The following is a 17682-nucleotide window of genomic DNA, read 5'->3' on the forward strand; positions in this document are numbered from 1 at the left end:
TGCAAAATAGTGTGGGGACTATTTCACTCAGGCTGCAGTGGCAGTCCTGAAGAAAGGTTTGTCTGAGCTCCTTATGGGTGGCAAAAGAAATGCTGCAGACCATAAGGATCTCCTGGAACCCCAATGCCCTGGGTACCTAGGTACCATATACTAGGGACTTATAAGAGGGGGTCTAGTGTGCCAATTGGAATTGAAATATGGAGTCACTAAACTATAGTAACTAATTTGGTAAGTAGAGAGAGCATAAGCACTGGACTTCTGGTTAGCAGCACTTCAGTGACATAGTTAAGCATACTGACAACACACACATAGGCCACAAACTATGAGCACTGGGGTCCTGGATAGCAGGATCCCAGTGAGACAGGCAAAACACACTGACAAAAAGGGTTCTAACTATGAGCACTGGTGTCTTGGCTGGCAGGATCCCAGTGAGGCAGTAAAACACATTGACAAACACTCACAAACATGCCAAAAGTGGGGGTAACCATGCTAGAAAGAGGCTACTTTCACACAACACCCAAGACAGTACACCCCCTCCTCCTCCCTGTCTGTCACCTCACCACGCACAGCCACATGCACTGCACCCTCAGTCACTGCTCCTGTCCCCATTGGCACAGTCATCACAACAGCAGTCATCCACACACACTCCACACATGCACCCCAGACACCACACCCGCACTCACCACAACTTTCACAGACACTTGCAGCACACTCACCACACCAACAGACACCATCACAACATCTGCCTACTCTAGTTGCCTGCCTTTTCTGACTCTTTCTATCTCTCCCCCAATACACACAGACGCTCACACTCATCCACACAACATACATCCATCAAAAGTAAGTAGACTCAGCATGCACCTGCATCCACTCACAGCAAACCTACACCACCTACAACCACTCCCTAAACCTCAACTCCCAAACCTGTCTCCAAAGCCCTCCACCTGCAACTAAAAAAGGTTTTCCTTTCCAGTGTTGACCTATTTGAACCCTCTGGCCCACCCATTCTTGTCCCCAAACATTCCCGTGGCCTCCCCAAATCCAGTCCTTCCCCTTCAAGCTCCTCCTCAGTCCTCCCATCCCAGTCCCCTGCCCCTTCCCCAGAAAGTAAGAAAATTTGTAGGAGGCCTGATCCTTCCCCCACCCCTCAGTCCAAGCCCACTCCCACTCCTTCCAAGGTGAATCTCAAATACCCACCCCCTCCGACTCATAAACCCAAGTCCCCCTTCCAAACCTGAGTCCCTACCCCTATCCCCTCCCCTTGCCCCCGAGGTGCCTGCTTGCCCCATTGGAGCCCTGTGGAGGCCATGGTCGTGGTAGGACTCAAGTATGTGCCTTGTTCGCACACTCTTACATTTTCTATGGACTGGCCCATGGCCTTGTTTGTACATAGGTTATTTTTATTTTGCATACTCACTTAATATATCCGGCCAACAGGCATGTTGGTGCAATGATATTCCGTTGTCTTGCATTTTAATACGGGAGGGTCGTGTACAAAGGTATGTGCATCCATTTATTTATTTGCATGTGTCAAGTAAGTATATTTCTGTGCTGAGCGTATACCATGTTTGGCCTGTGTGTGTGTGTGTGTGTGTGCATTTGGGTGTTGGTGGGGAGGGTGTGTATATGATGGGTGTTGGTGTGCATGTATGTGGGCGTGGTAGTCGGTGTGGAGGATGCTTGTGGCATGTGGGTGTGTAATCGTCCTCTTCCTTCCCTTGTGTGCTAGTTGCCTGTACTCACCGTTGTCGTCTTCGTCGGCGGCCACGGTCCTGGTGATGAATTGCAAGGATTACCACTGAGAAGATCTTGAGCTCAAGCTCCAAGTCATTGTCGGCCTGTCTGTGTCACTACGGTGAGTGCTTCCTTTTATACAGCTCCTTTCTGCCAGGTTTTGTGTGGTGGTGGTTCTGCCCCGGAAATCGTGGCGGTGTGGTGAATCGTAATACCGTGGGCCTTTTGGCCAGCCTGAAGATGGCCACTGCCATCGTCGGCTGTCGTACCACACTGGCAGTACAGGCGGTGAAGTGGTTGTATTGCTCACAGTTAACAGCTGCACTCATGATACGGCGGTCCGTACCGCCACCGCCGGCGGGGCGGTCCAGCACCAACATACTCATAATGACCACCTTTGTCTCGAAGGTCATGATTTATGTTTTCCTGTATTTATTTTTAAGTTGTTTACTCGACAGTATCCTTTGTTGTAAGCTGAGCCTGCAAGCCGTTGGCAGTTTCGGATATCAAGATAGAGTCATCAGCATGAAGGAGAGCCAGGATCTTAAAGTCGTTTAGGATCAGAAAGGCATTTGTGGCCTTTCAAGCTCCTTGGTACAAGAAATTGATCCAGAGGGAGAACAGGAGAGAAGCCAAAAGGCAGCCTTGCTTGACCCCTTTGCTGATGTATAATTGTAAGCCGGATTAGCAGAAATATGGCTTTGGAGGCTTGGTTGATTTCTGAATCAGTTTCTTTACTGAGATACAACAAAAAAATGTCGACAAGTTTCCTGGGGAAGGGTCTCTATGGGTATGAGTCTAAAGTCTCTGTTCTCTTCTTTCTTCTTAGATCTGGAGTGATGAGGTTGTTTCCTTGTTTCCTTCTTTTTGCAGTTGTTTCCCTTTTTGGCTCCACCGGCAGTCTCCTTGGAAAAAGGAGTGTGGTAAATACATTAGTCTCAAGTAGATGTGGCTACTGCCACCATAACATCCGGTGTTTCCCATGAGGGCTGTTTCCCAACTTCTGTTAGTGGTGTTAACGAGCTGACACAGTGTTCAGGATCAGGGATGGAGGTACCGTTTTAAGGAGAAGGGGTGCCTCATGCACTCAGGGTTGTGCAGAAAAAAAAATAGAAATAAACATAAGGGTACTCCTACTTTGTATGTGGGATAGTGTCGAGTTAACTGAAATTCTCTTAAGTTCAGGTCTCCCCCCCCTTACCTTTTCTTACTTTACAAAACCCTTGGGTCCCCACCCCTTCCCCCGCTCAACACACCAGCCACAATTCTCCAGAGTTGTGGCGGGCTCTGGGGCTTCCACTGGCTGGATCCACCAGCCCTCGCACCAGATTTCGGGCACCTTCTCGTTCTCTGTCCCAGTCTCAGTTTCCTCATCCTGGGACTAGTGCAGACGACTTGCTTCCTTTTCCTCCTGCTCGAGTCCCTCTCTGGACTTGGCTTCCACATGTTGCTCCCCGCCGGGCTCCTCCTCGTGCCTTCTTTCTGCATCTGTTTCCCCGCATGGCTTCACCTCCAACAATCCTAGGGGTGTTGTGTCTCTTCCCAGCTAACCTGTTCCTCTTTTTAGGCACTCAACTTCACCCCGTATTTCCTGAAGAAGCAAGTCCCTCATTAGTATTGATGACCTCCTGTTGGCTTCCCATTCCCTAATACTTTGTCCTTTTTCAATTCCAGCTGTTCCTGGCCATGCACTGTGGAGGAGGGGAGACAGGGAATCATGGTCAGATTACCAGGAAAGAAAGGTGCGCGGGAGGGGGTCTCTTCACAGTATGTTTCTGCTTATGCTCCCTTTTTGGTTCAGCCTCATCTAAGAATCCAGATTGAATGCTGATGAGAAATCAAAAAAATTGACAAATAAGGAAATTTTTTATGGTTGTGCTAAATGTTTGAATTATGTGCAAGAGAGTGAAAATCTGGTCGACTGTTGAGTTCCTTTTTACAGAAACCTCCATGGATGGGTGTGAGGATGTTTTTGTTTGTGACCCACTCATCCAAGGCCTTGAAAATCAGTTTAGGGAAAATTTTACAACTGATGTCTATTAGGCCGATTGATCTATACCTTGGCTGATCTTTATGCGATTTCTTGTATAGTGATCCAATAATGCTGTTTTGCCCGGAGATTGAGCAATAGTTTGTGGGGATGTTATTTTTAAACATCTTTGAGAGCATTTCAGACCACCAATCTGGATTGTAAAGGAACACCTCTGGTGCTATCATATTTGGGCCCCAGGCTTTTCTTTTATGAAGGTCATTTATTGCTTCCTTCACTTTTTCTTTCGTAAAGGCTTCTGACAGTACGTTGTTTCACTCTGTGTTTATTTCTCCATCATCTTCTTTGTCTTGAGGGAACTTCACTTGGACAAAATCCTCTTTAGTGTTAAAGGCAGTAGAGAAGTGAGTTATCCATGTTTCTTCTATGATGTTCAATTGCAGACGGCTTGTTCTTACTCTCAGGGCTTCTCCAATTTTTAACCAAACAGCATGTGTGTCTTTTTCCAGTGCATCTTTGAGCTCCTGCCAGTTCTTTCTTAGCAACTTAGTTTTCTTCTACTTTATTCAGGATTTATAGCTGGTTGCTGCAGCTCTTATTTTGTATCTTGAAGAGTCACTGTGTACTATAGCTTGTAGTTCTGTTTTTTTCATCTTGCATTCTTGAAGTTTTTGATAGCTGGAGTATTTTTGAAAGTGTGCTTTCCTGATACTATTGGGCTAAATAAGTTCAGAAGGGTATCGAACAGGGGTAGTTTGTTGTTCTGGGCTGGTCCATTCAGTATGAGCTTTTTTTAGGTTGTTAGACTTGTCAGCTTTAGCGTGATCTTCCCCAAACCTTTTGCCATCTCCTCTCCTATTATGTTGCTGAATTTGTTTTTGTCGGCCTCAGGACTCTGTGCACTTTACCACTGCTAACCAGCGCAAAGGTGCTTGTGCTCACGCCCTCAAACATGGTAATATTGGCTTACACCTGATTGGCATATTTAACTTATTTATATGTCCCTACTTAGGTGGTAAACCATATACCCAGGGCTGGTTAACTAAATCCTACCAGTGGGCCTGCAGCACTCTTTATGCCACCTACTTAAGAAGCCTCCTAAAACATGCCTTAGGCCTGCCATTGCAGCCTGTAAGAAGTTTTAAGCTGATTTAACTTACTTAGCAAAATAATCTACTTGTCAAGCCGAAAACTCCCTTTTTTATTACATATAAGTCACCCCTAAAGTAGGCCCTAGATAGTCCTTAGGGCAAGGGGCAATGCAATTAAAAAGTTGGGCATGAACTTTACCTCCTCAGACATTTTTCTTGAAACATTCTGCAAAGTCTGAAGGTTTGCAGAAACTGGGCTCAATTCACCTTTTGTATCCAAACCACGCTCTTTGGCAGTAAGCCATAACTTTCGACTTTGCCCCGCTCTGCCGTTCCTAGAAGTCTGCAGTTGAAACTTTGGTCTTTTATAGGTTATTTTTCACTTTAAGGTTTATAAATTCATAACTCCATTTCTACTGATTAGATTTTTGTCATTTTTGTGTCAAATAACCTATTAAACTGTACTCTAGTTTTCTAAATTAGAGTGGGGTTTTTCTTGGGTTGTGTTTTCACTTTATTGCTGTTTCAGTGCTGCATAGATACTTTACACATTGCCTCTACACACAGGTCAATTCAGTGACTTTTTGGGGTTCACCCTGACAAGGATTGTGCCTGTTGCTTGAGTAGGGTTTCACTCCCCTTAACCAACAACCCAATTTCTCACACAGTTCAACTGTAGAACATTCCATTTCCAATCCTCTAAACTGGATTGGAATTCCTAAGTGATAAATGGTAAGTTCCCACTTATTTATCAATGGTTTGTAGGCATCCAATTGTCAATTATACAGTGATGTTCCTTAAAGAATTGGAAAAGTTCTCTGAGACATTTAATCAAACTTGTGGTTTATTAAACAGTTGTGATTAACTTCATATCGTGCAACAGGTAGGTGAAGCGTAAAACATAGAGAGTACTCAGCCAACAAGTGTTTCGCCCTATAAGGCGCATTCACCAGGGCTTTCTCAAGGCATAATTGTAGTTCAATTTCTGCTTATAACAATGCTCAGAGTATTAATGAAATAGTGGTCAATCCGTTTAATAAATGCTATAATCGCCGAACGTGAAAGTTCAATCAGTCGCGTCTGATGCTTCACCTACCTGTTGCACGATATGAAGTTAATTACAAGTTTGATTAAATGTCTCGGAGAACTTTTCCAATTCTTTAAGGAACATCACTGTATAACTGGCAACTGGATGCCTACAAACCATCGATAAATAAGTGGGAACTTACCATTTATCATTTAGTTCACTCTTTAAATGGGTGACCTGGGTCCATTTCCCCCGGTTTCAAGCCCCCACGTCGATCTAACCCTATAAGTGAACTGGCAATTTTTACAGGAAGAAACAAACTGGATTGGATTTCCGTCTCATTCTTACCTGCCACCAATGCGCCAGATGATATTCAATATTTGGACTTCTCTGTGCTCTGAGGATATTTTGTGTTTTGTGGTCACATGGAGGGGGTTATGATCGCTTTTTAACTTCTCTTGAACCCTTGAATTTTCAAACCTGGGTCAGTTGGTTAACTTAATCAAGATGTAGTCGAATTCAGATTGAGCCCAGTGGAGGTTGTAAGATGGTACATTGGATTTGTTGTTGCATATGAATTGCTGGCTGTAATGAGGCCCTAATTTGTGAAGAAGCGGACCAAGTATTTGTCATTTGCCTCTATTTTTATAATTGTGCGTCTTACTGTCAGGATACCGCATGCAGTTTTGACCTCAATTAGTGATTTATCATCATTCCCCTACTCTCCCATCTTGCAATTAAAGACACCACAAACTAGGATGTGTACCTTTGGCTGGCAAGGTTTGGATATAGCTTCCTTGATACGGCTTAACAGATGTATGAAACATTCAACCGTTTTCTGTTGCACATAGGTGTTTATTATCCTTAAAACTGCATTGTCCAAAAGTCTCATATTGTAGATTTGAAGATAATCATGGATGTTATCCCATATTTTAGTTGCAATGCATTAATTAGCTCTGCATGATATCTGTAAGCCACCACTATTTCTTATTTGATACACCTTTACTGCTTATTTTGGTTAATGTACAAGTAAGGACGAAGATGTAGTGGTCTTTGTTTACTGTAGTATTATTATGTCACGGGATGACACAGTTTAGGAAGTCACTATCACCCACTTTTTGAGAGATCCCCGCAATGTTCCACAAGATGACTAAGATGTTTAATTCCCATCCATTTGGATATTTTCCTCAGTTATTGTGGCCAGTTTTTACTCAATCTGTTTAATTAAGTTTGGTATGCCAGATATTAGTATGTTCGGAATATATTTTCCTGTGCTGCAGCAGTTTTTCCCCTCGATAATTCATAGATCTTACTGAGCCTGCATTGCTTCTTTTGTTATGGTTAGTTTTAGACTTAACTCTAATCTATTATTGGGCTTAGTCTTTTTGAATGCCTGTTCTGTGATGTCCTTAGCTTGGAGTTTCCTACGTTGAATATGAGTGAATGAAATTTGTTAAAGGTAAATGTCTTTGGACACTAAATGTGCTGTATGGCATATTTTTAGTCATGAATTCAAATCTAGCATGATTCTAGTTGGTGAAAATGAATTTGGTAGTGGCATGGTCTGGCACATATAATATATGAGATTTGTGTTTTCTGTGACAAATAAGATACAGCTGCTGTTGTTATTGGCTCTGTTGTTATGGCATGTCTTGATCTGCAGATCATTCATTAGGTCGAGCCTTGCACTGTCGCTTAGGGATCTGTTGTACATGCTTTCTAGTGTTCAACTCCACCCAGTCCTTTTCATTTGTCTATGTAAATGACCTTTAAAAAGCCTTGCTTGCTAATGGGAAATCCTTCCTCTTTGCCCCTCCTTTTGTCTTTTGTTTCCTTCCACGGAGCACTGGCCAAGTACCAGATCCTTATTCTTGGCATAGTTATCTGTTGATTTGGGGGACTATTTTTTTTCCTTTCCTGGTGCATGCCTATCTTGTATCTACAGGGGTGCATGCTTCATGTTTCGTCACGGCGCCCGCTTTCTTGTTTACTTTGTTTTATTGTTTTCGACATGCTCACCCGACGGCAGCTCAGGTAACATCAAGTATTGTCGTATTTTCACTTTGGTTTTTGTGTTTTCAATGTGCTCAACTGATGGAAGTTCAGCTAACATCGAGTATCACTGTATTGTTTATCATAGGAATTTTAAACAGCTTTATAAACATTCCATTGAACACGTTCACCGGAGTTGAGCCTTTTCTTAAATTGTTTCTCTTCACCAACAGAAATCCTGTTTCTTCCCTCCACCACCTCATCAGTTTGTTCTCCCTCTCCCAAAGGCACTTGTCTCTGTTTATCCTTCCACTCCCAACTGAAGTGCTGGCTGCTTCATAGCATTTGATTTTTGGTGGTGCACGGGTTGTGCTGAGGCGACAATGGAAGAAAGGAAAGAATTCCACACTTGAAAGTACAATAGATGGCAGCAGCAACGTCCGCTGAGTGGCACAGGAGAAAGATCGGCATAGACTGGCAAGAACATGATGGATTGCCATAGCTTTGAGCGATCTGAGCATTTTCTTGATTTTTTTATTTTTTATTTTACTTGCACTCATTGTAAATGGAATAATCTATTCAGCTTGTCTTCAATCTTCACACGGCTGACGTTATTGCATGATAGTTCTCAGATAATACCGGAGCTATCGAAAAACACACATTTCATTAATGCCTTGGTAAGAACGTCAGTGAACAACAAAAAACAAACAAGTCTTGCTTTACTGTGCTACCTCTTGCCACAAATTTCATCCCAGCTGAGCGTTTGTGAAAACATGATGTGTGCTTGACTGCATCACCAAGTGTGATTCCTTTTCCATAATTAATGTCAGAAAGGCTCACGGGTAACAACACAGTGGAGTGGGAAATAGTTGCACAACACAATTCTTAAACAATATCTAATTCCCTCCGCTCGCTAATTAACATGTACTTTTTTGGTTTCCCCTATCTCAAAAATGTATGGTATCAACATATGATCATTATGCGCGTCTGTTCAGATTGGAACACGCAGTACCAAGACTTTGATAAACGAACCGGAGTTAAAAAACGACTTTCCCCTAAAGAGACATCTTGACAAAAACATTTATGATTAAATACAAACCTAGCATTATCAAGTATTTGGTGCACAGCGATGAGGCCGGTGCATCTTTGACAAATAGTGTTTTTCAACTGAAAGACAATGGGAGTTACATTATATAATGTAGGTTGCTATGTGAAAATGTGTAATGGTTAGCTATGGATAGCGCTATGCATCATCGAGGCCACTTCAGAGTACTAAATGACATTCAATAAGGACTGCTGTGGATTGTCTCTCATTCTAAGGTCATAATCATTTGAATATCTGCTGAAGTTAGAAAGGCAAGGAAGGGACAGACAGGCATACAGCGTGAAACGTTCATATTTAATAGCATTGTACATTGAATGTATGTAGTCATAGACTGCCCAGAGTCAGGGGCTACGGGAATTCCTGTCTCCGTAGCGGGGCCAGAGACCTTTAAGTTGCATTGGGTGTCAGCGCCCCAAGAGCCATTTCCACCCGCCTGTCAAGCTTCAAACTGATTGTTCTGTTTCATGTGTTCAGATGGTCAGTGTGTACTCCGGCGGAATCACATGCTTGTAAACAAGGACAGAGAAATATAACTTTCAGTGCATTAAAGTCAACAGCCCTTCTTCATGAATGGGACACGTAAGTGCTTCCAAGAGTGCGGCCTACTTCTAGATGCTTATCTGTCACACAGAATGAATAATGGGTGATGTCAGCTAGGCCTCTTCCCTTTGTTCGTTTGTGTTCTTTATCAGCTGGTTAGGATCACTTAAGTGGAGTTTACATGCAGTTGATGGCCTGGGGTTAGATATAAGGTTCTGATCGCTCCCAAACCCACACTTTGATGACATAAAAGTATTCTTACTTAACTAGTACTTAAATAGTTCTGCAAGAACCGGGCACCACAAGTAGAAAAACATGTGAATAACAAATAGCATTTATTTGACACCCTAAAGACATTTACTCTGGTGTCTATATTTCGAATGTCTAATATTTTTTAAAGAGTGTCTAAAAATATCTTAGCGGAGAAATGCTTGCTGCCGAGGGTTAATCGTGATAGGTTGATTGTGTGTTACACTGTGTAGCACTACAACCAAGGAACTGACATTCAACCACTTGCTCAGGTATCTTGTATTTGAAACATTCTGTGCGCTGCCATTTAATCTTCTCCATTCCCTCCCTTCTAACAGACAGCTTACCTCCCTAGCACTCCGAAGCGCTTAGTCGAAGGAGGATTAGCGACAGGGCTTTAGGTGGGATGAATAAACTTGGGGGGTCTCTCAGAGGGGTGAGGCCTATGTAATCAATGGTGTGGCTTAAACACATAAGCTAAAAATATGTGCTTACCATAATGTGCTGCCCGACTGGTATTTTGCTGCCTCTTTCCATGATTACATCCGAATACAAAACACCTGACACCACACCTGAAACAAGCTATGACTTTTGGCTTTGTCAATGGTTGAAAATTGCATAAGATAAATCCCTGGAAACATGGCACCCAGGATAAGGTGCTGCATGGCTACACATTTATAAGGACCAAAAGGCGAGTTCTATTGGCTATGTCAATGCTTGTTGTTACAATGCTGCTGCCCAGTTTGTTAGTTAACCATTTGTATACGTTGTTTCTCAGGGAGTTTCTCAGTTCTTTCTTGGTAAACAGTGATAACTTGCAGACTGCAAAGTTCCTTTTACCTTTGACCTGGTTTTAACTTTGGGATCTAAGTTTTGGTGGCTCGTATTCTGCAAAAGCTGGAGCTCTCCCACTTCTGGGATAATCTTGTTTCCTGGTAATATGGAATGGTCAAATTTGTACTTTAGGAGGAACTCTTTGTTCTTCAGTGTTACAGAACCATTTCTCACTCATGAGATTTTTCTGCCTTTTTTGGCCTTCATTATGTTGCCTGGTCTGGTTCGATTTCTACCTTGCCTGCAGTGAGCGATATCTGTGTATGCATTCTTAGCAGTGGATGAGGAACATATAGCTATGTTTTGTATCTTGTTGTCAATATGGACATAAAACCTTTCAACTATGTTTTGTTTGTCTGAGCTCTTGAATTTTCTTCATCAGTTCTGACATTTTTAGCGGCACGGCACCTACCAAGGTGGGTGAAATAGTGTGGAGCTGGCCATGCTGTATAGAATGGGGCTATACTGAAGGTAGAGAGAAAGGCATGTGACAGAGGAAAGTAATAAAGGGGATGTTTAAAGTCAAATAGGGAAGGCAGAACAATGTGGGACCTATCTGTGAAAAGTCTAATGGGGAGAAACAGTAAAGGAAGACCTAAAAGAGGAAATTAGAACCTCGAGAGGAAAACAAGAGGGTGGAAGAAAAAACTTGGACACAGGAAACAATAGCACTAACCCCAAGAAAAAGAAAGAAAGAGAAGGAAAGAGGTTAAAAGTGTGCCTCCCTGGCAATTCTTTTTTGTTCCTCTGAGAAGAGCCCCCAGCAACTGGTCCCCATGCTGAAGACTGGAAGGAAAGAGGAAAGGAAACGAATACTGTATAACTAGAGCTTTAGAGTGATCTTGTACATTACACTTGGTAAAAACAGCTAGTAGAAATCAATTTTGATATCAGCCAAGAACAAAAAAAATAAAACATGATTAAGTTTGATTATCAGCACCACAAAATTGACAGTCTGTATGGATTTTGCCGAATATTTTCAACCTCTAGGAAGATTTCCAAAATTAAAATTCGAATACAATCTTCTAATATTACTGCTAAAATAGAATTTTAAATAAAACTGTATTTCTCCAATTTTCACAGATTTACAATTAAAGTGCAGTCTTTTTTATGCTGAACGATTGTTTTCAACTATAATTTTATAATGGGCAATGTCATTGACTTAGAATCGCTCGTCTATAAACAAAGATCTTAAACCAAAAAATACAGTTTGGTAAACACACAGTTTTGCTCAATGTCATTTGATTTCATTCAATATTAACTTTTTCAACATTAACCTTCAAGCTTTAAAAATTAGATCAATTGAAAAAAATGCTCCAAAACGTATTGCTGTCTAACCCATTTATAGTCTTAACATTTCAACAGGAATCTAATGACACACGCCAAAATATGCCATTCCACAGTTTTGACCCTACTTTACTGTATTTTTCAGTCAAAGTAAAAGGTTGTTCTTCAATAACATAAAGAGAAATAGCCGGGATTTTTGTTGTATAAACGTCTATTAAAGAAGGAACATCTCTATTACCCTAAGCCCTAACAAACTGACAAGGCGCATGCTAACAGAGCTAACTTTTCCTAGATGGATTTTACAATGGCTGGACCACCATAAGTTATTAGTCATAGTGACTCCCAGATAAATATAATTTTTTACAGTCTCAAGACATTTATGATGAAAAGGCGATTTCTGCAGACTTGGCAATCCATGAGCCCCAATGAGCATTATTTTGGTCTTATTTTCATAGACCAACAATTTATGGAATTAACACAATTTTACCACTCTGTTTTTCTCTGAAGACAAACATTTGTTTTTATTACTATAGGAGTTCAAAGACAAATCCAATAAACAGTTATTTGGAAATGTCGTCACCCTAGATGTTTTCTTTCATTATTCAGTGTGTTAATGATTGTCTTGGAGGTGAAATAACATTAAGGTTGAGAAAAAGACATGTTCTTTAATTACACTATTAAAGTCTTCAGGCTGGTGAGAAGTCCTATCTTGGGAGAAGTCCTTATCCTTGCCCCTAAGTACTGAAAGCCTGACTTGGTGCACTTCTTTGGGGTAGATTTAACTACTTGCCTATAAAGCTTATCTCTTTAATTGGGTTACATTTGATAAAGCATTGTAGACTATTGTGCCGTGGCATCGTTTCTTTGTTTGACCAGACAAGATTCACCAAAAGGCTGGGGTTTCTTGCAAACATATAACAAAACAAAGAATACCACAACTACAACTTTTAAAAGGTGCAGCCTTACCTTCTTTGCACAAAAGTATGATGCAGTCTGCATGAGGCCTCCTGGAGTGCCCAGTCCATGGCTTTTCTTTTTAACTTCTTTTTGTCCTGATTATTTCTCTCTAAAATCATAAATAGGTAGTAAATATAATCAATGTTATGTTGCCAGATTCCCACCATATTATAGGGGAAGTAAACTGAGAGGCCTTAACTCAACCACAGCCCCACGCTGCCACTGGCTTCCCAGTAGAGCGAGGTCACACCACACTGCTTAGTTGCAGTGCTGAAACTAAGGGGGTAGGGTATAGGATCAATAAAAGGCAGGGTAGCAAACAAGCACAAAGGAACAAGGCTGAAAGGATGGACCAGGTCTTCCCTGAATAGTCTGACATTCATTTTACTGTGTTAGAGCATGGCATCTCAAAGCATCCCTGTGTGACTCAACACAAGGCATTCAGCATTAAGCATTCAGCACAACAGAGGAGGAGGCAGGTCAGGACACAGAAAGCATGGAGAAAAAAGTGCAACAAGAGATTTCAGCACGCCTGTTTCACACAGCCCCATTCCTTGAAGCAGCATAAAGCTGTACCTCACCTTTTTGTCTCCACCTCTTTCTCTTTCGTCTCAGTCCCCCTCAAGTTCTCCACATTTCCTTTTCCCTCTCTCGACATTTTGGAGGTGTCAAAGTGCGGAGGCCGCAGATCCAAATAATCCCCAAAGTTCCTCACACTCTGTATACTTTTACACTTTTAGGGAGACCAGGCTTCCAGGAGCATGTTGGCATTAATATATTGGATTGCAATTTTAAAAAGAATAACTAAACACAACTGCAATGGTTGAATTGTTAAATATGTATATATTTAATAGAATTAGTATGAGAAAATATGATTGTTATGGGGGGGCTTAGAAATTTCTTAATAAGGGAAGCAGTGGGGTTATGAATGTTGAAGACCTTTGCTCAAAAGCCTTACCCATCTCTCTTGTGCTCTTCTTCCTCCTCTTACCTGTGTCTCTTTACTTCTCTCTACTGCACCTTTCTGTCTCTACTGTACATCTATCTCACCTTTCTATCAGCCTCATTTCTATATCCACTTCTCTTCTCCCTCTACTTCTCTTTTCTCAGTATATCATTCTTTATACCTCCCAGTGCATCTCCTATCTCCTGCCACCTTCAATGTTTCGAACTCAGGCAGAGTGGGTGGGCAGTCTAGAGCCAGAGAAGTGTCTACATAGAAAAAGGGGAGATGATTTAACATTATGGAGCAGCGCTTAGATTTTCAATGTTATGCAGGAATGCTAGTTGTAAAGGGGAACTAATTCATGATTTTGAATATTCTGCACTTACAGCTACAATTCAAGTGCTATGTATGTATGTCTTATTTCAATATTATGCACAGACTTAAACTCTATTTGATAAACTGCCTGTGCCTGAGTCACTTGAGATTCTAACTGTTTCTTATTCAGACACAAGCTCATCGATGTGATCACATGTCTATCCATTGATAAAGTCACCTCATAAATGACCTCCATCGAATCTCACCCTCCTTTGGATCCTTACTTGCTTCACATCTTTGCTCTCACATTGGAGCAAAAGTCTCTAATATGAACCACTCTATTCTGGCATCACCAAGAAACTTCAATCAAGACTACAGAAAGTCCAGAATGCAGCAGTCAGACTCATCCTAGACATCCCCCAACACAGCCGAATGTCCACCCACCTCAGAGACCTACACTGGCTCCAAGTCAACAAGAGCATCACTTACAAACTCCTCATCCACACCTTCAAGGCACTGCACAACATAGGACCGGCATATCTCAACCACTGCCTCACCTTCTATGTACCCGACAGATGTCTCCGTTCCTCCCAGCTCACTCTTGCAGCCGTCCCCAAGATCTGGAAAAGTACAGCAGGAGGAAGATCTTTCTCCTACCTAGCAGCCCGGACATGGAACACACTACCCCTCAAGCTCAGGCAGATGGCATTACTAAAACAGTTCAGGAAGCACCTCAAGACCTGGCTTTTCAACTAAGCAGCACGCCTCCATCCAGCACCTTGAGACCCTATGGATGATTAGCTGTGCTTTACAAATCCATGATTGATTGATTGATTGAAACCTCTCTCTACTCACATCCAAGGTTCCTTCCTACTGGAAGCTTGCCAGGGTTGCCAGGGAAGCCTACTGCTGACCCCAGTATCCTGAGCAACTATCGCTTTGCTACTATTCCAATCTACAGTCCTCAAGAAAGAAGTTAACAAGCAACTTTCTACTTCCTTGAACTCAATCGGCCTCTTGATGACATCCAACCAGGTTTCAAAACTTTATACAGAACAGAATGAGCTATTCTTGCCATGTTGAATGACATCAGAACCATTCTTAACCAAAGCTGCCCTGCAGCCTTTATCCTAAGAGACTTTTATGCAGCACAACTGTTTTTTAAAACAATATCTGTCTATGTGCCTTTGTATTCATTCACACTCAATCCGTCCTGCTTAGATTTTACTGCTCTCCTGAGACTCTTTACAACTGCAGAGTACCTAAGGGCTCCTCTTTAAGTTCCAATTTATTTCACAAATACTTTGCTCCCCTTTCTACGCTAAGAAGATCATTCACCTTATGACTTAAACAACTGACACCCAAATTGTGATGTCCTTTTCAGATAACTCTGCCTCATCCCAAGAACAAATTAAAACCTGCCTGTCGGTGGTACCATGTTGGATGATAGCTGATTATCTAAAACTTAATAGCAACCAGACCAAAGTTCTACTATTTAGTTGTCCGCCTGGTGACCACAAGGGCTGGGTGTGACCACTTCCTTGAGTGCCCGAGTCAAGAATCTAGGAGTTGTTTTTGACTTTCATCTATCGTTTACCTTCCAGATCATCACTATTGTTGATAATAATAATAATAATCCTAATAATAATAATTAGCAGTGGCATCAAATGTTCCTGGTCTTTAGGCAGCCTTGGTGTGTTCTTTCAGATGCTATCCTGGTTACATGAAGTCAGCATCTGCTGAATTAGAAAGCTAGGTGACAATAATTCACTAGCTGGGTTTGTGAAAAGCAAAGTAGTAATTAATAGGAGCACAGAGCATGTCCTTGACAGTGGTGTTTTTGGTGAATATTTAAGTGACTTGGTTCAGTGATGCAGGAGGTCCAGCACTGAAAACGTGTTGCTAAATGCAGCCATGGCAACACCTTTTTCCTTTAGAGATGTTAGGAGGAATTTGAACACCTAAAGTGAATTGTCTCTTTGGTGACTATGATGGGCAAAACCAAGAAAGCTGTTATCAGTATGTGCATGTGAAGTATTACAGTTAAACTTTGATCTTAGTTCTATCTACTTACTTTTTTAAGTCATGTATTTTTCAATTTTGTATTTTCTTTAATTTGTACTTGTAAAAAAGAGTACTGGTGGAAAAGGTTCATTGGAAAAAGTAGTACTGTTTTGTGATTTGGTCTTCTGTGATAGTTCAGTTGTTCCCCTTTTAAGGATAATAAACTTCAGTAGTTGGTTATACGTTGAGCTCCGTTCTATTCTGGATATCTCCAAGAGAGAGTAAGGAGACAGAGAAGTGGTAGGGAAAAAGCAGGGGTGACAAATGGAATGTAGTGACATGCAGTGAGGAAAAAGAACAGTACAAATGTTGAGGGGATGGAAAAGAATGAGAGAAATGGATGATTACAAGTGAATTAAAAGCTAGGTGGGATGGAAGGAAATAGCGTGTGGGAGTAGTTTGCAGGAATTCCTCCTATCGCCTAAGCTTTCTCATTTGAATAACACACAAGTTAAGTACCATCCCCAATTATATCAAGCAACCACAACGCTCACAGGTCCGGAACTCCGAATACTTATACACAATACAGTTGGAGTGGTTGGATCAAGCCCATTGTGATTAACTTGACAACCCAATCATGACCGAGGAGATCATACAGGTGATTGCGCGCCTTCCCAGCGACAAGGCTCCGGGTGACAACAGCCTCCCAACCACATTTTACAAAGAATATACCTCCCTTCTAGCCCCTCACCTTCTGGCTATGTATCAGAACTCTTTCAAAACGGGCCATCTACCTGCTTCCCTACGGGAAGCCATCATAGTGACTCTGCTAAAACCGGGCAAATCAGCGATCCATTGTGACTATTATAGACCACTCTCTCTCATTAACGTAGATAACAAAATGTATGTGGAGGTGCTTGCTAATCGATTGCTACCACTTCTTTCAAAGATAATACGGCATGACCAAGTGGTTTTTATTCCTGGATGCTCCACTTCTCATAATCTCCGCACCATTTTCTCAATCATGCATCACCTAGATCCTCAAATATCTGCTATAGCATCCCTATTGGACGCTACTAAGGCATTCGACACGTTGAAATGCTCATACATCTTCCCCCTCCTGGTCTGCATAGTGCTCAGCTCCCTATTCATAACACAGACCCGACTTCTTTATACTCTCCCTTCAGCCAGGGTATGGACCAATGGGCTAATTTCTGATCACTTTCCGATCACTCGCGACATTAGGCAGGAATGACCATTGTCACCCCTGCTTTTCGCCATTGCGATGGAACCCCTGGTAGCACGCCTTCCGCAACACCATGCATATAAGAGCATAGGTCTCACCTCCTGAGCACTGGTGGTCTCAATGTACGTAGGCGGCGTCGCACTCTATACCTGTAACCCACAAGTAAATTTACCCTCTCTGATATGAGAAGTGATACAGTACAGTTTTGAGGCCACTGTGGTATCCAGGTGAATTGGGTGCAATCCATATTATTCCATCTTACCGACAGAACCCATCCCTTCCCCTCCGAAGTCCCTCTTCAATGGGCCCAGGAGCTGGTACGATATCTTGGCATTAGGCTTAGCCGCGATATAACCGAACTCTGG

Source organism: Pleurodeles waltl, chromosome 6, assembly GCF_031143425.1.
Source record: "Pleurodeles waltl isolate 20211129_DDA chromosome 6, aPleWal1.hap1.20221129, whole genome shotgun sequence".
Lineage (NCBI taxonomy): Eukaryota > Metazoa > Chordata > Amphibia > Caudata > Salamandridae > Pleurodeles > Pleurodeles waltl.